Below are 23,810 nucleotides of genomic sequence, written 5' to 3' on the forward strand. Positions count from 1 at the left end.
GTTACTTTTATCTACATTCCCTGCCAGCTATTGGTTAACTTCTGCCCAGTTTGGGTTAGACAATGGAACATCCCCCCCACCAACGCCCCAGTGAGCTGCTTATGAGAAGTAGGTTAACAGTGTTACAGAAAAACATGACGCACATTGTTCCGAGTACTTTGCAAAGAATAACTCAAGTAATCCTCAGAATGATCCTTTTATGCTAGATGTTACTGTTAGTCCCATTTTACAGATGAGTATACTGAGGCATCATGTGGTGCCCAAAGTCTCAAGTTCCAACTCCGACCGTCTGGATCCAGGGTTCAAGTCCACTTTGCCTGTGTCTAGCCCCAGACCCAAGGACAAAGTACCCAGTGGGCTCTGCCTTACATGGAATTTTCTCTTGACCAAAAACTGTGGCTGCCTGTGCCCCAGACCCCCCTGAAGGCACTTCCCCGTGCCATGGCCACCACCAGCCTTGAAGGGAAAGCGGGAGGCCTCAGGCTACACAGTGGACTCATTCCCCACACCCATCCAGATCTAAGGAAGCTTTCTGAGGAGTCAGACAAGACGGATCCCCATTTTGTGGAAGGGAGTAGCAGGAGGAATGACTGGCCCCTACCATCCTCTTCAAAGGCCACTCATGGAACCTTGGGTCAGAACCTTCCATGAGCTTCATAGAAACAAAGTCTCCTTTAAGAGTCCTAGATCAATTGTATTTTCAAAAAGGAGTCACTATTTCAAGGGCATAATTTAAGGCATCCACAGTCTCAATTAATTGGGTTACTTTTTTTAAACCATGTTTTCCACCCACATGCCAGCCCAACCCACAGTCCCTGCTGTTCTCTGAGACAGAGACAGACCATGGGGTGAGAAGAAGAAGTCGGGGCACTGGAGGTGACACTGGCAGCTTCCTCTTCTCCATCCTCAAGACAGCAGCAAGACTAAGAAATCCACCAAGGCCAAGGGCCCACATTTTCTCTGTATAACCAACTTCCCCCATCCCGTGCCGCCCCCACGCAGCACTGTGGACTTTAACTTTCTCCCTCCAGTTCTGGCCTCTGAGGCCCTCAGTCCATGCTTGCTTTGCCATCTCACTAGAGAACTTAAGGAACATCCCTCAGAAACGGGACTCAGTCAGTCATTCTTTGGGTGCCACTTTCTAAATGAGGGCAAACCAAACCCAAACCCCAAACCTCTGTGTTTTCTACCCCATGCCATATCAGCTCAGGATCCGTCTCTGCAGTTAAATGTCTGATCTATGATGACATATGTCCAAGAGATCATTCTGTGTTTCCAGGCTCTGGCAGTATAGGTCTGGAGGACAAAATCTTTTTACAGAGAAAGACACATTTATGCCAATTCTCTTTAAAAGCCACTGGCCACCCTTAAGGCCTTAGAGAATAATCCTTTTTTCGGTTTTTTCTTTGCTCTATCTATAGTGTTGAGTCATCTAGGGGAAGAGCATGACTTGCTTTCAAGTTTTCCATGTTTGAAAAATCTCAAAGTAGGAAACCCTAGGGTCTTAGACAAACCCCGGTATATCTAAGACGGAGCAAACAGCCCATTACTGGCTCACAGTTCCCTACTTTGTCATGGAAATGACATCTTCCTGGATAGCAGTCCTCTGCTAGAATTCCAGTTGCATGCAGGAGGAAGCTGGTGCTGGGTGCCAACAAATGAGCAAGTGAGCTTCCTGGTGAGTCCTGTATGCAAAGAGCAACATTAACTGTCCCTTTGTTCTGGCAATGCCCTTGGCTTCTATAGGTTTGGGTTTATGATTAACCAGACAAGAGGCTGGCTGGCAGTGGTCAACCTCCCTTCCTTGGATCAGTGCTGAGAATAAGATCTTACTTATTTTTCTAGAGTGTGAGGGTATGCCATATAATCCCATATGACCTACTAAGGCCCAGGGATTCAAGGAATTTTATTGTATTTACTTACTGCAATCCCAAGGGCTTGATCTCATGACCCTGAGATCATGACCTGAGCAGAAATCAAGAGTCAGACATTTAACGACTGCACCACCCATGAGCCCCATGTAGGTTGACAATCTTATACTGGGCCTCTTGCAGACACAAAAGGGGATGAGGTAGCTTTTGCCCCCAAGAGTTCCAGGACCGCTGAAGACTAAAGACAGATGCACAGGGAGTAACATTCTCAAACCACATAGGACTGAACAATATACACCTTAATGCTGGAGCATTAGTCCAGGCCAATCTAAGCCAGTTAGTAAGACTTCATCCTCAAGGCAGTGGAGACCCATGGAGACTCTGAGCTAGGGTCTCATCCTGGTGAAATTATCCCCTGCTTCCTCTCAAATGCTAAAGCAAATCAAGCTGCCTTTATTCAGACAACAGAAGTTAGCTAAGGGTCCTTGGAAAGTCAGCTCTGGGCTAAGTCCTGGGGCCCCCAAACAGAAAGATAATCCCCTGTCCCTTAGGGGCCCTTGGTCTCATGAAATTTACTATAGATAGTTGAGCAGGTTGGGCACTGCACAAAGACAACAAGTTGAGGGGCCAGTGGAGGCTGAAATCCAGTCTAGGTTCCACTTGCCAAATCTAATGTCACAGCATGGGGTATGACCACCTATAGGATGAGGTGCCTTCTCCAAAGAAAGGGATCATCCATTCACCAAGGTGTACATCCACAGACCTACATATGCCTAGAGTGGCTTTATCTGGTCTCCACACTCAGTAGTAATTAGGACAATATCAGATCACCTTAATATCAAATTACTCACCAGTCTGCTGAAGACTAATCTTAGAGGAAATTACTTTTTTCATGATATAAATGTTAGTTTGCTGCAGGGAGGAACTTTTTTTCATGATATAAATGTTAATTTGCTAGGGTTTTCCCAGCAAAGTGCCACAGCCTGAGAGACTCAAACAGTGGAAACGTATTGCCTCCCAGTTCTAGAAACCAAAAGTCCAAAATCAAGGTATCAGCCAGGGTTAGTTCCTTCCCAGGGCTGTGAGGGAAGCATCTGGTCCAGAATTTTGTCCTTCGCTTACAAATGATTATCCTCTCCCTGTGTCTGCACACTGTCTTCCCTCTCCATGTGCCTACGTCCAGATTTACACTTTTTATGAGGACATGAGTTATGCCAGATTAGGACGCACCCTAATGACTTCATTTTAATTTGATTACCTCTGCAAAGACCCTATCTCCAATGGAGAACACACTGTAGGGAACTGGGTGATGAAACACCAACATATGAATTTAGGAGGGGACACAATTCAGCCCATAACAATATACTATAATATCCATATGATTCATTTGACTTAATAGAGCTATTCCATATCTGGGCTTTGTGGGTCACCCCCCAGGCCCCGGTCCACTCCTGCAGCCTCCTTTAGAAGGGAAGCAGCATCCTAGGTGAGCTTCAAAGAAGCAGGGTCTGTCTGGGCCTCTCACTTGTTTAAGCTCCTAGGGACTGGGTCTGTATCTTCATTTTTGTGTGAGTATAAACTGCTTGCCAGGGTGTGAATTCAGAGTCCTGAAGTCCTGCCAGCCCTCCCAGATCAAGTGGACAATTCCATGGTGTATGTATGTCCTCCATTCTTTAGCTAAAGACTTTATTTAAAAATTAAAAAAAATAATAAAGACTTTTTTTTTTTTTTTTTTGGTCAAAGAGAGAGCACAAGCAGGGGGAGCTGCAGGCAGAGGGAGAAGCAGGCTCCCTGCTGAGCAATGAGCCTGATGTGGGACTCAATCCGAGGACCCTGGAATCCTGACCTGAGCTGAAGGCAGACTCTTAACTGACTGAACCATCCAGGCATTTCTGGCCAAAGATTTTAATTCTCTGTCTGGAAGGGTTGTTGGTCACTGGTACCCAGTGGGAAGAGATTGAAAATCCTTTCCTGAGAGCTGGTGTGATAAAAGTGAATTAGAGAGATGGGGCACCTGGGTGGCTCAGTGGGTTAAAGCCTCTGCCTTCAGCTCAGGTCATGATCCCAGGGTCCTGGGACCGAGCCCCACATCAGGCTCTCTGCTCAGCATGGAGCCTGCTTCCCTTTCTCTCTCTCTGCCTGCCTCTTTGTCTACTTGTGATCTCTGTCTGTCAAATAAATAAATTTTTTTTTAAAAAGTGAATTAGAGAACATAGGACTGTGAGAAAGACTGATAACACAGACCCTGCAATGTCTGTAGTCCCCCCAAATACAGACCCACAGCTAGTCACAGCAGGACAGACTTCAGGGACTCCCTCATTCCCTGCCTTTTTTAAAGATGAGCACCTTCTGGCCCAGAGGGGTGAAGTAACTTGCCCAAAACCGCACAGGACAGTATGAATATTAGACATGAGGCATCTTCATTCCCAATTCAGTCCTCTTGTACGCTCTTAGATTTTCTGACTGTTTCAGGCCTCGACGGAAGTGAGCCCAACCCCTAACCTGCTAACCATCTGCAAATGGATGACTTCTAGGTCTCACTCCTCGTCATCCAGGCCCCTTTGCTCACCCAGGGCTCCCTCACCCGCTCGGCATTCTGTCCTTCATCCCTGCCCAGTGCCTCCCAAGCTTTTGCAGACTGAAGCTTAGATTTCACTAGGGAACAAAAGCCTTCACCCCCAACCCAAGGCGTTTCTCATCCTAAGCAAGTGGGGAAAGTCTGGTTCCAGGGAAAGGTAGGCTTGGTGCCCTGGGCTTTCGGGCCTCCTAAATTCCAGTGAGCCCCACTTAGTTTGGGGAGACCGTCTCCATTACTGCTTCCCATCACTCCCCTCTTTCCATGTAAATCCCTGCCCTCCTGACCATCACTCAGCGTTCTCCGAGTTTCACCGCACTCCTCTCTATCCCAAGGCCATGGGGACACACACACATACACACACAGGAAAAACGTGCACAAGCTCTAAGGCCCAGAGATTTGGATGAGCCGACTCATACGGCTGCTAACTTATTTCCCCACAGCATGAAGCCATGAAGGAGAAAGAATGGGCACCTGGGGGCAAACACTGGGTGGCTCCCCCAGGGCTCCTGTCTTAGCCCCTTTATGCCTGCACACTCCTGGCCCCAGAGAAGGGTTTATGAGGTGACCACGCTGGGAAGATTAGGACTGCTTTGTTGAGATAGTCCATAGCTCCTTGGTAGGGGTGGACTGAACTCACTAACCTTAGTGAGATCAATCCCAAGCCCTGGGCAAGAAGACTGCTTGCATCATAGCCCACTAACCTCCCAAGAACCCCATGGGGAAGGTGTTATTCCCATCCTAGAGAAGCCATAACCAAGGTTCAGAGAGGCGAACAGATCAGCCAAGGTGGAGAACTGAACAGATCAGCCAAGGCGGAGAACTGTTTAGTAACACCACACAGAGTTAAGCCTCAGGCTTCCTGGCCCCAGCACCACGCTGTTTCACGCCACGCTGTGCAGCCCTGTGGCAATTACAGAAATCATCACGTTCGCATTAGGTTAACTTTGTTGCGAGTTTTATTTGATTACAGTAGTATACTCGCTACATGGTGGTTCAGGCGTCAGAACTGCTCAAGCAGCCCAGTCACCTAGTCACAGCTCTGGAAACTGGCCAAGAGCCCTCCGGTGGGACAGAGATGGGGCTGGGTCGCTGGGCACATGGGCTTCTGTTTCCTGACTTTGGCAGAGGTCTTGGGTGTGGATTGACTATATGCCCATCATGCTTCCTCTGCAGCACGATGTGGCCTTGTCTTCTCGGGCCACCCCACCTACTTCTGCTCCTTGAAGTGACTGATCTGGGGTGAATGTGGCAGGATGTACCCAGTTCATTGCAAACAGCGTCTGTCCTGAGGAGCACTGATGAGTCAGTTATTTGGAACTGAAATAAAGTTTTCTATTAAAATGAGGTTATACGTGGGAATTGGGTTTATGAGACAGCCCCTATCCGATGCCACTGAAGATGCCCATCCTACAGTGGAGGGGCCGTGTGCTGGAGGAGGAAGGAGTGGCAGCCACTCCCTTACTTGAACACAGACAAATCGTAAAATGGGTACAGGCTGGCTCTCCCCTCCTCTTTCTTCTTCTGTGCTTCTCTTGCTGACTGTGCTCCCCTCCCTGGGGCTTTCTGGGTGTCCCAATCCCCATCCTGGCCACCCAAAGGAAGCCACATCCCAGAATGTCCTACTGCCCTCACCATGTCCAGTCAAGAGGTTGCTTGCAGCCTCCATTAATGGACAGGTTTGGACAAGCCTGCCTGTACACAGGAGTATTTCTCCTTCCAAGTGGTCCCTCTGAAAATGTGCACATGCCTTCCAGTAAGGAAATCTTCATGGCCAAGGAAAGCACACCTCACCATGGTATTGTGTTTCATCTCAGTTCTGCAACTAGCTACCTTTGCGGGTCTGGCTAAGTCTCCTTATCCTCCTGGCATCATGTCTGATCCATGAGGTGAGGGCCTTCACCGAAGTGACTTTTTCCCAAGAACAGTTCCAGAACATTGGTTATGAGATGCTTATGGCAGACATGTCTCTGCTTCTCCTGATGCCACCCTCTCCCGGAAGTGCCACGGGGCCCATTAGCACCTTAAGGCTCTGAAAAGTTCTGCAACAGTGAAAACTTTCTACTTGTATTTAACTTTGTTCCTCAAACCTTCCATCTGACAAAAAACCTTCCATTATTCTTTCTTAGTAAGCTTGTGACTACCTCATGACAAATACACACTGGGATTTGCTAAACTGATGATGTGGGAGGGTATCTCTTTTGTGATCTTCTCACTTGGAAATAAACCTCTAGAGACTATCCTCAGAGAGGTGGGGAAGAAAATCTTCTTTCAAAGTCTTCTTTAAAAAGGCACAATTCACAATTTATTTGAATCTGAAAGTGGATAATAAAAAGAATTAAACAAGAGTTAAACAAAATGAGAAATATTGTCCACACTGTTGACGTCTTGTGGGACATGAAAGCTGCCTCTTGAGGAGCCAGGAGAAAAGTCTCTCAGTGGTCTGAGTGGCATTGATGATGCTGGTGGCACCGTGGAGTTGTCCCCAGGACTCCCCTGAAGGGAAGGCCACTCAGTGCCTGTGTGTCCCAGCACACATGAGCCCTTCAGTCAGCTAGTTGTAGGATCCACCACAGAAGGAAGCAGGAGGGACATGGAGGCCATGAAACTCTGGCCTAATGTGGGCAACAGCTAAGAATGAAATGGGACTGAAGCGAAGGTCACTCAGGAGGGACAGGTCAGATTGAGTGTCCTTGACTAACGTTTGGTTTTTGAGGTCTGTGTTCTACCACACATGGAAGGTGGGAAGGAGACAGGTGTTGGAAGGTTCGGGCACTTGTTTGCTGTGTTTCCTGATTTTCATAATCCGCCTGTGGCACACACCAGAACTTGGGGTGCTGGGTCTATCTGTGACCTGTAGTCCTTGACTATCCCGCTTTCCACCTGCCTGCCCTTTCCACACCCGTGCCTCTCAGCTCCCTTCCCTGGTTGCTCGCCACTTGGTCGCTCACTCCAGTTTGGCTCTAGTTCAGGAGTCCGTGTCCTCTGCTCACTCTGTGGATCCCGTAGCCGTGCTCTTGCTCCTCCCATGATCTCTGTCCATTCCATGAGCATCACTACTTCCGGACAGGGCCACACTAGCACCGCCCTTCACCACTTCCAACTCAGAAACCTGAAGTTGCTGGCAGAGCTGCCTAATGGGGCAATCATGGGTTGTGGGTTCTTGTTACTTTACCTGGAGGCAGCCTGTTCATTCCCCACCAGAAGCCGTGATAGAGCAGCGTCTCAAGAAATGCTAGCAGCTGGTCTCCTCACCCCCCAAGGAGGGCTAGGGCCCAATCTGTGTTTGGAGGGCAGGGATCTAGGGACCCACTGGGGAGGCTCTGATTTGCTAAAATGGATTATTGTTAGAAAAAGCATATATCTTAAAAGCCACTGGGCAAGTGTTTCCCCCCAGGCTCTCCAGCCTTAACACTTTATGGTTCTGGCTTTTCAACACCACTGATGAGAAAGAAACCAGCCTGACTGGTCTTCAGGACTCCCAGGTGTGGGGCTAGAAGTCAGTCAGGAAGCTTGAGGCGCAGACAGGAGGAGGCTCATCACAAACGTGACTCCCCCAGACCTTCTGCAGAGGCTGGCCCACCATCTGCCCATGCCTTACCACTGTCTGGAGAGGAGGCAGGTCCGTTGGCACTAAGGACCTCTCCTTCCATCCTCCACCATGTCTTATGATGCTGTCTGTGGGGAAATTTTAAGCAAATTGTAATTACCTGGGCTGGACCGTGGACAGCAAATGGAGTTTAACATTTTCACCTTTGCAGATGGGTTTGAGGATGATTTAACTCAGGTTTCTAGCAAGGACCCCTGGTTTCTGGTTTTCCCCAGCATAGTAAAACCTCCATTAAGTAGAAAATTCAGAAAAAGAAGTGGCTAGCAAATCGAATCATACCATTGACTTGACCTTGACCAGAAAACTTCTTTTGATTCTACCTTGTTATTCACCACATCTTAAGAATCTTAAGAATCAATTTCCTAAATAAGTATAAAATGCTACTATGGTGAGTGCTGTGAAGTGTGTAAACCTGGTGATTCACAGACCTGTACCCCTGGGGATAAAAATATATGTTCATAAAAAATAAAAAATTTAAAAAAAATGCTACTATGGTTGAGGGCAATATTTTTTATATTAAATTCTGTATCTGTTCTCATGTTTACACACTATCATGCTTGACCGTCCCAGCAAATCTTTAAAGTTAAACTGAGTGGAGATGATTAACTCATTTTGTAGATAGGGAAACTGAGACCCAGTGACTTAAAATGTGCCCAAGGCTACAGAGCTGGTAAGTACAGATTCTGGACCAGAAAGAAGGTTCTCTGTCTCCTCATGGAGCCTTCTATGTCCCATAGTGCCTCCCCTGACAGCTTCATCCCCAGAGCTGATTTACCCCAGTAGAATTCAGCAGCTGCAGGAGCTTGAAATAGTAGACGGATCTGTCCAGCTCTCCGTATGAAAACTGGACCCTTTGATACCTGAGGATATAGGGGAAGGGAAGGAAAAATAAAGTGAGATGAAAACAGAGAGGGAGGCAAACCAAAGAGACTCGGCTCTAGGAGATAAACAGGGTTGCTGGAGGGGAGGTGGGAAGAGGTGGGGGGCAGGGGGATGGGCATGAAAAAGGGCACTTGATCGAATGAGCTCTGGGTGTTACATCAACTGATGAATCACTACTTCTACCCTTGTAACTCATAGTACACTCTATGTTAACTGATTTGGATTTAAATAAAGTCTAAAAAATAATCTAGTTTGTTGATGTTCAACTGACTCTGGTTGATCAAGGCATGGATTTTTATTTTTTTATTATTTTATTTTTTTTATTAGTTTCAGAGGTAGAATGTAAACCTCAAACATTTTTAAGAATTTTGATTCTGACACATTGTCCTGCAGAATGACTACCCCAGTTTACATTCCAACTCGCCGTGCATGAAGGTGGCTCTTTCCCCCAAAATCCTTACTGTCACTGGACACTAGCTTCACTTGGTTTTATTCTATTTCGATTATAACCTATCTCCAATATGAGGGTGAAGGTCTTTAATAAATTCACATCTGTTAGCCTTCACCTCTCTCTTAGATTTTCAGAGTTCCTCCTTTATGGTGGTGCCTATTCTTTACATTTGTGAGTCTATGAAAAAGTACAGAATGAACAAAACAGTTGCTACCCAATTCAAAACTAGATTCATATGTATATTTAAAGGTGTAATGCATTAGCCTCATCTAGATGAGACTTTTTAACAAGCAAGAACCTACTCTCAAATGTGTTGCCTTTGCCTCGCTCTCACTCTGCGGTGCAAGTGTGAAAATTCATCTCTACCTGTAGAGCTCCGATGCAGTCTCATTTACTTACCAGTCCCAGTGGCTTGAAAAAAGGCAGGATGTTTTTAATGTGGATAAATGATGTAGAGGTGTATATTAGCATGCACTAGGGTAATATGCTTGCAAACATGCTGCACTATGGGAATATCTATTGTGTGATCATGACAAAAACAATTATTTACATCAGGGGTCAACAAACTCTAGCCCATTGGCCAATTCTGGCCTAGCACCTGATTTTGTAAATGAAATTTGATTGGAACAGTGATGCCCACTCATTTATACATTGTCTACAACCTCTTTCTTGCTGCAAAAGCAGCATTGAGTAGTTTTGACGGAGTCAAGCCACAAAACCTAAAATATTTATTGTCTGCTCTTTACATAACAAGTTTGCTGACCCCTGATTTATATTCTGCTTTAGCATTTGTAAAGGACTTTCACGAGAACTACCTCCTTTATCTCTTACCTTCCTGTGAGAGCAAGCAGGCGTTACGAATCATCTCCCCTTAGAGGTGTGCAAGCGGGTCTGTCCAAGGTCAGGTTCAGTTTATATGAGGAGGCACTGCAGCTTGAATTTAGATGTTTAAATCTGAAATCTGGGGTTTATAACTTCTAGATGCAAAAAGTTACTTTACTTTGTCCCTTCTATAGTCTCTCCTTAGCATCAAGTGCATGTCATTTCCTTTCCAAATTCTCCTTATGGGCTCTTTTTCTTTGGTAACAAGTGTTGTCTATGATGATGGTAATGACATATGCATATAGATCCCAATCCACACGTTTATATGTGACACATGGGTTACTGGCTCTTATTAATTTGAGTCCTAGATATATTAAGGGAGAATTGACACCCCTGAAAGTAACTGCCATATGAGTTCATCCTTCTACAATGATTTGGAAACCTGAAGCATCTTCAGAAATACCTAAGGGTTACCGTGTGAAAATTGATTCATTTATCATGGCCCAGAATCAAGGGTGTTAGAGTCTGTTCTGAAGCTCCACAGACCTTGTAATTCCCTTTAAAGGTGAGTTTTAAAAATAATAATAATTTCCCCTTCTAAGTGTATTAATGCCCCACTTGGTTTTCTCTCAAAATCGCATAAAAGGAAAGATACTGTAGGTGTTGGAGCTTCTGGAATGCTTATATCCCGATAAATAGGAGTGTACTGGAAATTTCATCATTAACACTAAAATATAACTCTTGGAGCAAAGCACAGAGACCTATAGCCACACATGCCAACCAGTTTTTTTAACCTCACTATTAAATTTGAACCTCCTGTTAGATATGGGGATTAAGCTAACGATCATATTTACTTTAGTAAACTATTTTAAAAAACCTTAATTCAAAGTTTGTTTCTGACCAGCTACCTCCTTAATCCCATAGCACCTGCCAGAAGACATCCAATAACCCGCTCTTTAGGTCAGATGAAAACATACAAAAGAGAAAGCTTGACTGGAATGACTCATGTTACAAGCCAGCTGCTTTCCAGAATCCGTTAAGCTTTAGGGTCCAGATCTCCTTTTGTGGCTTTCTACAGACTTTATTTGAACAGAGAAATTACAACAACCCTGCCCACATAAAAGCCGAGGCAAGAAACTAGTTGGGGTAGAAAGAGTGCCCAAAATTTCATCATACTTTATAACAAAATGGCAAGGGTATCAGCAAAAATTATTTTCTGCTTCATGGTAATAAATAATCCTCTCCCCCATTTCTTACTGAAATGATGACAGTTGTACATGCTAGATTTCCATTTGATAATCCGCAGAGCATTTTTCTCCAGACGGTGACTCTCAAGGGCATTAAAACCTCATCTAGCATTCTTGGTTAGCACAGTTATCTCACCTATATTCCTCTGTATCCTTTGGTCAATGCCAAGTTGAAAGGGGTTCTTCTTTTCCACTTCAACCCATTGAGAGATCTTCTAATCCCAATACATGACATATTCTTTGCCCATGAGAAGTAGTGTCTAGTCTAGACATTGATTTTATCACAAGTGACAATTCATGAGTCAGTAGTGGCTGTCTCAGTGACTCAGAGCTAGAAGGGGGTAGGGTAAGGAAGGATTCTCAGAAGAAAAGTTGCCAGGGATGGGGGAAGGTCTGAGAAAGTGAAGTCACCTGTTCCTCTATCCATTGATTCATTTAACAAACTTATCAACCATCGTTCTCCACCAAGAAGTATTCTAGAAGCTGGGAATAGGAAGAAATTCAAGACACCATCAAATAAAGACATTCTCATAAACAAAGGCTGTGCCTTTATTGACATGTAGAGTAGTGATGTTCTAAGTTGTTGGTGTTTTGGGACTCTGTTTATGTAAACATTAGGATGGAAATGATAATGAAAAGGAGCTTAATGAACAATTAAATTTGGACATTTAAATAATTAAACATTTAAACAATTAAATAAAATAATGAACAATTAAATTCAATTAAATTTCCAGGAGTGGTTATCATTATCCCCAAATCTACAGTATTGGGTATTTTCTTTCCTTGTTTTTGTACCATACCCAGTGCTCCATGCAATCCGTGCCCTCTCTAATACCCACCACCTGGTTCCCCCAACCTCCCACCTCCCGCCACTTCAAACTCCTCAGATTGGGGGAAATTGGAAGGGGAGGTGAACCATGAGAGACTATGGACTCTGAAAAACAATCTGAGGGATATCTTCTTTTTAACTTTGCTGAGGCTTATGGAGTAATAATGCCTTGCTAGTGGTCTAACTGGGACAAGAAAACTTGAAATCAAAATATGCAATATGGTTTTCATATGCTTTGAAGCCAGAGATGAAGCAGAATCCAACTTAGTATCACCAAACAAAATTCAGTTGATCATAAACCAAGATGCTTTCCCGGAATAATTCTAATGTAGGGCTTCATTCTTGACATCATCCCTTTAGGTAATTCTGTGTGAACACTCAAAATAGACTCTTGTCTAGAATATTGAGACAAGGGTGTGATTTTTTTTTAAGATTTTTATTTATTTATTTGACAGAGAGAGAGAGATCACAAATAGGCAGAGAGGCAGGGGGAAGCAGGCTTCCTACTGAGCAGAGAGCTCGATGCGGGGCTCAATCCCAGGACCCTGAGATCATGATGTGAGCCGAAGGCAGTGGCCTAACCCACTGAGCTACCCAGGTGCCCCAATGGTGTAATTTTTAACATCTCTACAATATAAACTAATAGAACTTTTAAGCTTGGAAGTGATATACACTCATATGCTCATGTTTTGCAGATGAGGAAATGAACCATAGCCATGTTAAGCTATTTGGCTCCATTCCACATTTAATTAGTGTCAACATTCTAATTCAACCTGGAAAAATAACCTAAAAAGAGTCATCCCTGAAGTAGTTAGCTTCTTCTTCTTTTTTTTTTTTTTTTTTTTTAACTCAGTAAGCTTTATTAAGTCACATCCCACATGCTATGGGATGCAGGGTGAGGGCAGGGATGAGCAGAGCCAACTCTCATCAGCCCAGGGCATGCTACATTGAATGTATGAACGTCCACTGTCTGCAGCTGGCCCGGCCCAATGGAGCATCTGAACTGTCTTAGTCTCCCTTATTTTTCACTGGTGAGTTTTCAGGTGTGCTCATATGGAAATGAAACATACCCCAGGAATATAATGAACTATAATTAACACTAAAATTGCACTGACCAGAGTGTCATTTTCTCTTTGAAGAATCAGACCAAACTTCATGGTCTTTCACTTCAGGGTTGTCTTGGTGAACAATATATAGTTGGTTTATGCACAAATATTGTTTCCTCCCTTATGGATAGACTGGTAGATGGCAGAGAAGACATTGAGCGGGTTTTATTTCAGTCTTCAAAATCACTCAGCATTTTTTTACAACCCCAGTTTAGCCCCATCAAAGCATGTGACCTGGGAGAGAAAGATCCTCCTACTGACTTTCACCAACAACTATTTGTAAGATCTCAAGAATAAAATGCATCGCGGAGAGGTTCCACCCAGTAGAGTTGGCACAGGGTTAAAAGATGCAGCAGGATTTCCCTTCTGATAGATCATGTTTCCTTTTGACGCGGTTCTAAATTCTTCAGGGCCAACAGGGAGACCACCGATAATTGCCTGTAATTCAACACACACACGACCAGCTCTCCTGAAAGCCCAGCGTCAGCCTCTCCATTACAGTGAGGGGCCTCAAGGTCCTTTTCTCCCTTTATTGTCTTTCCTTTTGGATCAGTAGCTCTTTTCATGCAAGGTCCTGTTTGATGTCCTAATAAAAGTGTAATTTTATCTTTCTCCAGAAGCCTTCCTTATTCACGGCTTTAATGATCGTTCCATAATCAGTGTGGTTAGAAGAGCCGAGTCCACCTCTAGGCATCTGTCACATCTGCAGTGAAGGGAAAGAGGGGATAAGTGGCAGAATAAGCTAAATTTGAAGCACATCTTGGGCTCACCATGACTGAAGTTTGATCTTGATATTAAATTTTCTTGAAATGCACATTCAACAAATATTTTGACATGCATGATTATTAGAGAGTCTCCTTACAAAGATGTGCACAACCTAATTGTTCCCTTTTTCTTTTCAAACGTTACCTTGGTCTGACCCCTCCTCATCAATCCCCATAGAATTCTCCCAGTGCAGAGCCAAAACAAGCCTGGGCGGCTGTCTTTCCAGGGGACATGCTGAGCTCACAGTTGTCCTTGACCTAAATTTGCCCTCCTGTGTTAGCACCTTCCGAATGATTGTTGGAAATCGGGGCTAATTGTTATAAGGAAGGAGGGTCAGAAGATAAATAAGTACCACCAAATGCAAAAGAAATCCACCTCTAGGTGGAAAGAAAAATGCTCACCTGCATGATGCTAACACAGAATCAACTAGAATGTTCTATCCTGGTGTCACAATCAAAATGTTCTTAAATATGGGACAATGGATCAATTCCAGCTAGGGGAGGGTTGGGAAAACTTCCAGAGAGTGTGGACTTTAACTTTACCCTTAAGTTATATAGAACTCCCAAGGTAGATAAAAAAGGGAAGACAAGATTGGTGGCAAGAGGCAATACCGATTAAAGACTCAGGAGTAAAAGGGTGCTGAGCATGTCCATGTTAAGTAGCATGATCTGATGGTGGTGGGGAAAGGGGGGGTTGGAGGTAGTGAGGTTAACCTGGGGTGGAGCCATATCCATAAAGTAGGGCTGGTTTGTAATGGGTTTTGTTTTTTTGTTTGTTTGTTTGTTTGTTTGTTTTTGCATTTATTCTGTGCAAATTTACTCCCGGGCCATAAGTTTTTGTTTCTTCAGTTTCTTCTGGGATATCTTTTTCTTCTGTGCAACCTCCTCTTCTGGTTTAGGAACAATCTGCTCTTTTTCAGTAAGGATCATCTCAATGTGGCAGGGAGAGCTCATGTATGGGTTAATGCGACCATGAGCCCTGTAAGTCCTACGCCGCATCTTGGGGGCTTTGTTCACCTGAATGTGCTCAATGACCAGAGAATCGACATCTAAACCCTTAAGTTCTCTGCGTTTTTAAGCATGTGCAGTAAAAATTCAGCACTCTTCTTGGGCCACCGACCTTGTGTCCAGCCCCACTGTTTGGCCTGGGCACACCTACCAACTCCACCATTGTAGCGACGGAATGGCACATACTGCTTCTGCAAAGTGACGTCTTTCAGATACTTGGTGGCTTTTCGGATATGCATACCCTTGATGGCCTGGGCAGTTTCACGTGTGTTCTTAAAGTGAACACGGAGATTTGAACCTCTTGACTTGCATGATTTCGTAGGGTTTTCCGGGTCAAGCGAATAGCGAACCATTTTCAGAGGTCACCCCAGGCCGCTGAGAGGAAGAGGAAGCCTGGTGGCTCCTGGGAGAATTCCTGTAATGGGTTTTGAATGCCAGGTTAAAGAGCTTGGACAGAGAGGAGATCAAGAATGATTTTTAAGCTAGGACATAGGCTAGCTCTGGTTTGTATTAAGACCTCACCAATATTGCTTTGAAAGTATTTGAGAGATGGTGTTTAGACTCACTGAGTTCAGATACCTTTCAAACACCCATGCAGTGGCACAAGCAACCGTGGTGCAAAGGAGAGTCTGCAGCCTGAGGAAATTCTGGGTCAAAGGCTAGAATTTAGGAGTAGAGATCCAATCAGCCAATGGTATTACAATGCAGTTCTGTGGGAAGGGTATATTCCTATAAAACCCGAGAGAAAATTCACTGGCAGGCCATAGCATCTGCCCAACTCACACTTACACAGACCCTGTCCAGAGGACTTGACGTCTACAACAGTGCTGTCTAGTGGAATACAGTGCAAGCCCACATATTTAATTCTTGATTCTCTACAATCAAGTAAGTGAAAAGAAAGACGTAAGGTGAATTTTTCTCCTATTTTCATTTAGCCATTGTAGCCAAATATTATCATTTCAACATGTATCCCATGCAAAAAATTACTGCTGTGATCATTTATATTTTTTCATATGTCTTTCATAAGATCTGGTGTATATTTTACACTTAGAGTTCAGGCCAGCCACATCTCAAGTGCTTACTAGTCACATGACCTTCAGTCTGATGGAGAAAGAGCACAGGCCACGCACAATCCCTGGTCACAGCCTTTCTAAAGAACCAGGCTGGGACCTGGAAGCAAAGGATTTGCTGACGCTGCTCCATCTCCATGCTCCTATGCCCACCCTAAAAAAGAAAAGAGTAATAATATAATGTCACTGACAAGTACAGAATATGCATTTGCCTGGTGCAGGGCTGAGTACTTCATATATGACACCCATGACTTTGGTCTTACTGTTACCCTCATGAGGCTCAGAAAGCTGACCTCACTTGCCCAAAGTCATCCAGCAGAACAGAGACTTAAATCCCAGTCTGGTCATCTGTAGTTGCTGGGGTCTTAGCATCTGAGCCATATATACAATTTCGTTCCCCATTTCCTAGAGGAAGGGGGTTGCAGGGAATGCTTTGGAAGGCTTGAAAGGGAGTGTGATGTAGCTTACTGGATGGCATATCCTTCTAGTTGTGCTTCCTGAAAAGGATATTGAACTCAGTTTCTCTACTTGAGGCTTTTATGGAGGCAAAGCAGATTTTCCAGAAAAACACTAAGAACATTTAATTTTTAAATCTCCAGTATTTTGAGATTGAGATTTTTAAACCTCCAGTCTCACAAGTGTGTACGTGTGTGTGTGTGTGTCTGTCTGTCTGTCTGTCTCCATCTGCGTCTCCCCTCTCCTGAACATAATGCCCCCAACTACAAAATGCAACACCTGTTTGCCGAGTGACGCTTAAGCTCCTCGACATCTAAAGAACTTGTGGCAATCATCGATGAGACTTCTTGTCCATCTTGTCTTGGAGGATGACTGCAGATGGGGGTCAGTCTGCCAAGGATGATGTAAAATACCTCCTCAGTGTTGGAGGCCCTAAGGAAACTCTTCCCAGCTGGGAGGATGCCAAACCAGTAAAACAGCACCCCAGGCATTCTGGCCAGGGGTGGGGGTGCTGGCCACCACACATTCCGCTTGAGCAGGGAATAACTAAACGTATCAAGGCCACAGAGCGGTCCTGTGGCACAGCAGAAAAGTCACATGACAGTGCCACTCCTCCACTCCCCTCCGCTCCGGCGTTGGCATGAAATGCAAAGGAAGCTGAAGCGCTATGAGATGGGTGGAAGGTCCCTGCTAGGGCCAATACCTGGCTTTTCTTCTGTGTGCAGCATCCACAGCAGTGAGGAAAGGTGTCCAGCTGGCAAGAGCTTGTGGTTTATGTTCGGGTCTCACCCTCTGCAGCGGAGCTTCAAGAAAGAAGCTGAGGGCAGCTAGAACAGTAAGAGTCCTTCCGGGGCAAATGATGACGTATCAGGGACCAGGCTGTGATCAGGAAGACTGTCTCTTAAGTAGTATGTATGTTTGAAAAACGGTCCCTTCTGAAGCTTAAAAAGAGAAACTATATAATGTGGAGTTTCTCAGTATAGATTAATTAAATAATCAGTGGGGGTGGGCATCAGTACCGTCTGACTCTTATTTGACTCAAGTCTGGAATTTAAAATGTGGTCCTTTGGAAGACAGGAAGAGACTATTTTCTGGAATATAAAATGAGTCACACAGAATCCTAATGGTGCTTTACAGGACTGTAGACACACTGGTGATGGGGGCAGGGGGCTTTAAAAAGTAATATGCAGCCTCTCTTTCTGTCTCTGTTTTTGTCTTTCTCTCTCCCTTCTCTGTGTGTGGGATGCAGATCTTGTGTCTGTTTTTCTCTGTTTCTCTCTCTCTCTCTCTCTCTCTCTCCCTGTCTCTCTCATCTTGATCTTCCCATTTCTCCATCACTCTGTCATATGCAGAGAACACATTGGCATAAGGAAGAAATCCTACCTTAATAAGGCACATGACTTCTACCTCTGTGTAGATCAATAAAATCTTCTTGTGACTTCTGTTTCAGTAACTGGGAAGTCACGGCATGTTTAGAGGTCAATGCTACAGGTGGGGAAAGGCAGAGATGAGACTGTCTTAAGACACTGAGGCATCAAAGTTAAAAACAAAAGATAAATTTCCCAAGCCCGTCTTAGACAGGACCAAATCAAAGTCCCTCAGTGATGGGAAAGTGACATGAATTAAAAAGATGGGCATCCTGCCCTAGATACGCTCTCGGGGGCCTGGTTTTTGGTCTAAGCCCAGGTGACAGGCAGGCCTGGGATCGCAGGACAGTCACCCCTCCAGGAAGCAGGCAACAAGCAAGGGCCTAAACTGTGAGCTGCCTCCTTTGTGAGCTGAAAAATCTAATGTTTCTATTTCCCCTGAATATGATCCCGTCACGTGATGAATCTGCAGACGCAGAAGGAAAAAGGATGAACCAGAAGTGAAGCAAAGTCAGATAAGGCCCCACGTCAAGTGATCCTAAGTCCATTTGGGAAAAATAAATGATTAATTCTACCGTGAACAAGGTGATTAAGAAAACTGGGATCTAGTCTGAGGTTCACTGACTTGGTTCACGATGCACCCTCATCTTTGCCCCTGAACTCACCGTGCTGTTCTCTGTGGAACATGAGTGGGGAACAGACTTCCCTCAGGGTCCTTTGAGATTGGCCGAGATGCTGAGGGCGGCAACCCGCATGCTGACAGGAGTGACTTACTGCAGACCCTTAAAGCTCTTTGTTATTCCATACCAAAGGGGAGGTCCCAGTTTGAGCTTCTGGGCCTCCTGCTTTCTAGAATTATTTGATGCAACAAAATTCTGGCACAACCGAAGACTCTTTGCCATCCTGTGGGGTGTCACCATCACGAGCATGACTGGCATCCAATCAGTCATTTTGCCTAAGTTAATGCAAGTGGCCATGGAGGCTCCGGCAGAATGAACAGGCTCTGAAATAACTCTACCGTGCCAGGTTCTTCCAGCTTCCCAAGGGAGCTGCCAGAGTTTTCTCATCCCTCCATTTTCTCAACAGCAAATGGTAGTGAAAAGGTTTCCCCCTTCAGAGAAATCTTCTACGGGTGGGATTAATGAGTGTCTGTGGATCATTTTGAAAATGTGTTGAATACATAGGTGAATAGAAAGTTGGAAGGTACACATCTATCCTCCACCAGAATGACGTATTTGAAAGAAAAACCCCGAAACATGTGTGTTTGATTTTCACTGATTTTACTCCATGGGAATTCTAAAGATACTGTTCCAATGAGTGGGATCACGGAGCTCACAGCAGTGCATCAGCCGTCTGTCTCTGGGTGGGAAGTGCTCATTTCTGATCTCAGGACTCCTCCTTCCAAGGGCAGCAGCTGCTTCCCCGAGAGTAGAAAGGCAGGAAGTGAGCCTGGATCAGGGGCCATCACGACGTTTCACCCTCCAGATGAAGTGTGGCTTTGTGTTGTTCTTTGGGAGAACTCATGGATTCGGGAGGCCAGTGATGTAATTCAGGGGAACGCTCCCAAGATCTATTTAAAATAAGACGTAGATGAGTCATCTTTTAACAGACAGCTTTTCTCCTTCTTGTTCACTCATCATCATCAAAGTGAAAATCACAAGCTAAGTATGTGAAATTGTAAATTTGTTTGGCACGTAGTTGTGTCTACACGTCCTAAAGTTTCCCACTTGTGGGAGTCTCCCGTTACTGTTCATCCCTTACGTTCACTTACATTTACACCCATTATTTTCCTACCAGCTGTCTGCTCGCTCCCTTGGTATCAAGGTTTGCTCTCACCCAGCCAAAGTTCAAGTTCTTGGCATCCTGCTGATAGTCATAACTGCATCTCCACGCACTTACGTCCGTTGCCATCAAAGATTAAGATGGATTAAGATACCCTGATGATTTTTTCAGGCCGGGAAGTGACTTCAAATATACTGGGATTCTGGGGAGTGGGACATTGGAAAGGGAGCTGATCATTTGAAAACAGCTCAATGGGAACATGATTTTTAAATAGGAAGAAACACATGAGCTTGCCTCATCTGTGAGTGTGCAACGAAGCTGTCTTGTTCTAGCATCACCATGTTTCACTGTAAGACTGAGCTCTTTCAAGGAAAGCAAGAGGCAAAGACTCCAGTAGTAGACACTTGGTCTTGTTTCATTATAAAAACAATAGACCAAATGTATTCATTTTCCTTATCTGTCTTATATTCCTTCTTGGACTCAATAAATACCTGTCTTGAATGGCTAATACGTGCCTGGTATATTCTGAGTGCTGGGAATGTAGGAGCGAACAGACATAAATCCCCAAACTCATGAAACTTGTGCTCAAAAAGGGAAGTCAAAAAATAAATTTAAAAAATATACACTCTGGTCAGATGACATTAAAAGCCACAGATTAAAAATAAGGCCCATACAAGGGGACCAGAAATACAAGGGTAATGAGAGAGGGCCACAATGAGGAGATGACAGGTGACAGGTGACTGAGGGGGTGACAACCTCACTGGAAAGAGATGAAATGGGGTGTCCTGCAGATATGTGGGGCCAGAGCACACCAGGCACAAGGAGCAGCAGGTGTGAAAGTCAACAGGAAACTGAAGATGGGTTTCTTGATTTCTTTAAAAAACACCATGGTGATGTTGGTAGTGACTATGTTGAATCTATAGATTGCTTTGGGCAACGTTGTCACCTTACTGATGATTGGATTACTCCCAATCCACGTGCCTGGCCCCTCTTTCCATTTGTTCTAGGGCGTCTTTCATTTCCTTGAGGAAGGTTTTGTCGTTTTCAGTGTCCAAGTCTGGTGCATCTTTGGTTCAGTTGACTCCTACGTGTTTGTTCCCTTTGATGCGATGGTCAATGGACTGATTTTTCATTTCCTTTTTGGTTTGTTCATTGCAAATGTATAGAGATTCAGCTGACTTAGGGGTGTCGGTTTTATACCCTGCATCTTAGCTAAATCTGTGCATTTGCTTTCTTAGTTTTTATGTGGAAACTGTAGGTGTCTACAAGTAAGTTCATGTCGTCTGTGAACAGAAATGTCCATCTTGGATGCCCTGGATTCTTTTCCTTGCCTAACCGCTCCGGCAAGAGCTTCTTGAAGAAGTAGCTCAAGTGGGCTTCCTTGTCTTGTTCTTGATCTTAGGAGAAAAGCTTTCTGTTTTTCAGTATTGAGTATACTAGTGAAGAGTTTTTCATAGATGGCCTTTATTAAGTATCCTTCTATTCCTAGTTTATCATTTGCTTGGAGTAATAAATCAGTTTTCAGGGGCACCTGGGTGGCTCAGTGGGTTAAATCCTCTGCCTTTGGCTCAGGTCATGATCCCAAGGTCCTGGGATGGAGCCCCCATCGGGCTCTCTGCTCAGCAGGGAGCCTGCTTCCCCCCTCTCTCTGTCAGCCTCTCTGCCTACTTGTGATCTCTCTCCCTGTCAAATAAATAAATGAAATCTTTAAAAAAAAAAAAATAAAACAGTTTTCATGATAATGTGACAGTAATGATTACATAACAACAGTTGTGGATAAAAGAATGGCACAGAATTGTATGCTAAAAAATGGGAAAAATGAGAAATTTAATGTTATATATATATATTACCATACCATAACTCACAAAATTAATCTTGTAATATTTTTGAAAACCATTGATTTTTTACTTTGAATAAGTGAAATGTATGGCACGTGAATTTTATCTCAATAAAACTGTTTAAAAAAAACTTAAAAAAATAAACCACTGCAAATGGAGGTCAGAAATAAGGTAGTTTCGCAGGGACAATAAAAGAAAGTGGCTGAAGCCAACATTGTCTGATGGCAGTTTGGATGGAGAGTCTGCAAAAGAGAAGTCTGGAAGGATCAAGTGTCCTTTAGCACAAGCAGTCTGAAAACTGCAGTCTCCATAGAGGCAGGGAAGACTCTGGAGAGAGGGAGACAGAACTGGCGGGACAGATGGAGAGTTTGGACTTGGACATATTAGGGGCTACTTTTTGCTTCCTGTGGCCTTATCCTCAGTTCACCCCAGCACTTGGAAAAAGTGGCTCAGCGGCGACCTCCGAACTGTTCCCTCTATGTATGTGCAAGGCTGTCATCAAGAGTGGCCCCCAGCTCCAGTTCAAGTTACGAAGCAAAGTTAGCTTCAAGTTAGGAAGCAAAGATATGACATCAGTGGAGAGAGAGAACAAAGAATTTGCAAACATTGGAAGTAGTTGTTGCCCTGTGAACAAGTGCAATCAGCAAGAACCACGTTGGGTCAGGCCACCCACATGGCCAACTTCGGCCCCACATGTAACATAACCATCTCTGTGCCCTCACAAGAAACCTTACACACCATGGTTATATGACAGATGTTTGCTGGTTGTTCATTAAACACTGGTTCCCAGTGAAATTTGTGGGGCCATCTTCCCTGTATGTTTGGGGGAAAAAAGTCAGTATAGACTTGAGTTTCCATTTTGGGAGCTGCTTTGGGCTCTACCCTAAAGATCCCTTAGATCTCTTTCAGCCTAGCACGTGGAGATGCTAGATGTTCCAGGGTTTATGTTGCTAATTCTAACTCGGGAAATCATCTGCCCTCATTTGGATTACAACTGAAGACTTGTGGGCAGGGATGCCTGGGTGGCTCCCTCGGTTAAGCATCTCTTAGTCGCAGCTCAGGTCTTGATCTCAGGGCTGTGAGTTCAAGCCCCTTGTTGGGCTCCATGCTGGGCGAGGAGCTTACTATACATACTATATAAATAAATGTCATATGTGTTAGAGTCAGATGTTATAAATGTGGCTTTGACACTTTTCTCAGTGAGAAATGTCCTCGCTCTGCCCAGTGAGGACGAAGCTCAGCCTAGGTAGAGCCAGCTGAAATAATCTGGAACATGGCACTTAGCATTCATCCAGCATGTTCACTTTCTGTTTATTCTGGGATGGTCACATCTTTAAAAGCAGAGGGAGCATGATCGGCTTGGTCTGACGCTTAATGGAAGAGAAGCTCCAGCAGGGAAGGAGCCAGGTTTGCCCTTCATTTTTGTGCACGTCCTAAGGGGGAAGGCCTAGCCACGTGCGGTCACAAACCCCAGCCCTGGGTCTGCCGCCCCCTTTCATCTATGTCCACACATGCTGAACACTAGATCGTGTGTGTGTTTTTAATATGACTCTCTCTTACAGGGAGTTCAGAACACACGTGTTCCTTTTTATTCTCACCAGTCCTTGAGATCTGCACACCAGAAAGATCATTCTGGAAGGAGATTGGAGAGGTCCGTGGCGGGGGGGGGGGGGGGGGGGGGGGAGGGAGAGGATGGGGACTAAGGAGGAAGGCTGTTGTGCGCTAGCCTGAGACTCAGGAAGCACGGGTCTCCCAGGACAGCCCCTGACCCCTCACACTCACATGGCACAGCTCAAAGGCCTTGCTGTATCTTGGTTTGGTTGTCCATAAAACACAGATAGTAACAGTTGCAAAACAGACGCTAAATGGAATGCATTTTGTGATCTCTGGGGAAAAGGCGGTCTGTTAACATATGCGGACAGTGTGTTATTCTGGGGCAGGCCCAGAGCCACAGGCTCTCATTGCCACCAGGATCATTTCTGGAACCTCTGCCAAGAGCAGCCCGCGCGCTCCAGCCTCCGAGCCCCAGCTCTGGGTCCAGCTGGCAGGAGATTAAGGGCCAACTCTGCCCAGCTGCCTATGCCCTGCTCACCCACAGGCCTGAATTCAAGGCCCCCAATGCTTGACAACCA

At 44.9% G+C, this 23,810-nt stretch overlaps 1 protein-coding gene and 1 pseudogene across 9 annotated transcripts in view; one reads left to right on the top strand and one right to left on the bottom strand.

The window, feature by feature from the left end:
• RUNX1 (RUNX family transcription factor 1) overlaps positions 1–23,810 on the top strand; it is a 264,881-nt gene that overhangs the window by 43,112 nt on the left and 197,959 nt on the right. The window lies entirely within an intron of this gene.
• On the bottom strand, positions 14,952–15,574 carry LOC101681530 (annotated as a pseudogene).

Source organism: Mustela putorius, unplaced genomic scaffold (genome assembly GCF_011764305.1).
Source record: "Mustela putorius furo isolate JIRA1106 unplaced genomic scaffold, ASM1176430v1.1 tig00000765_pilon_pilon_pilon, whole genome shotgun sequence".
NCBI lineage: Eukaryota > Metazoa > Chordata > Mammalia > Carnivora > Mustelidae > Mustela > Mustela putorius.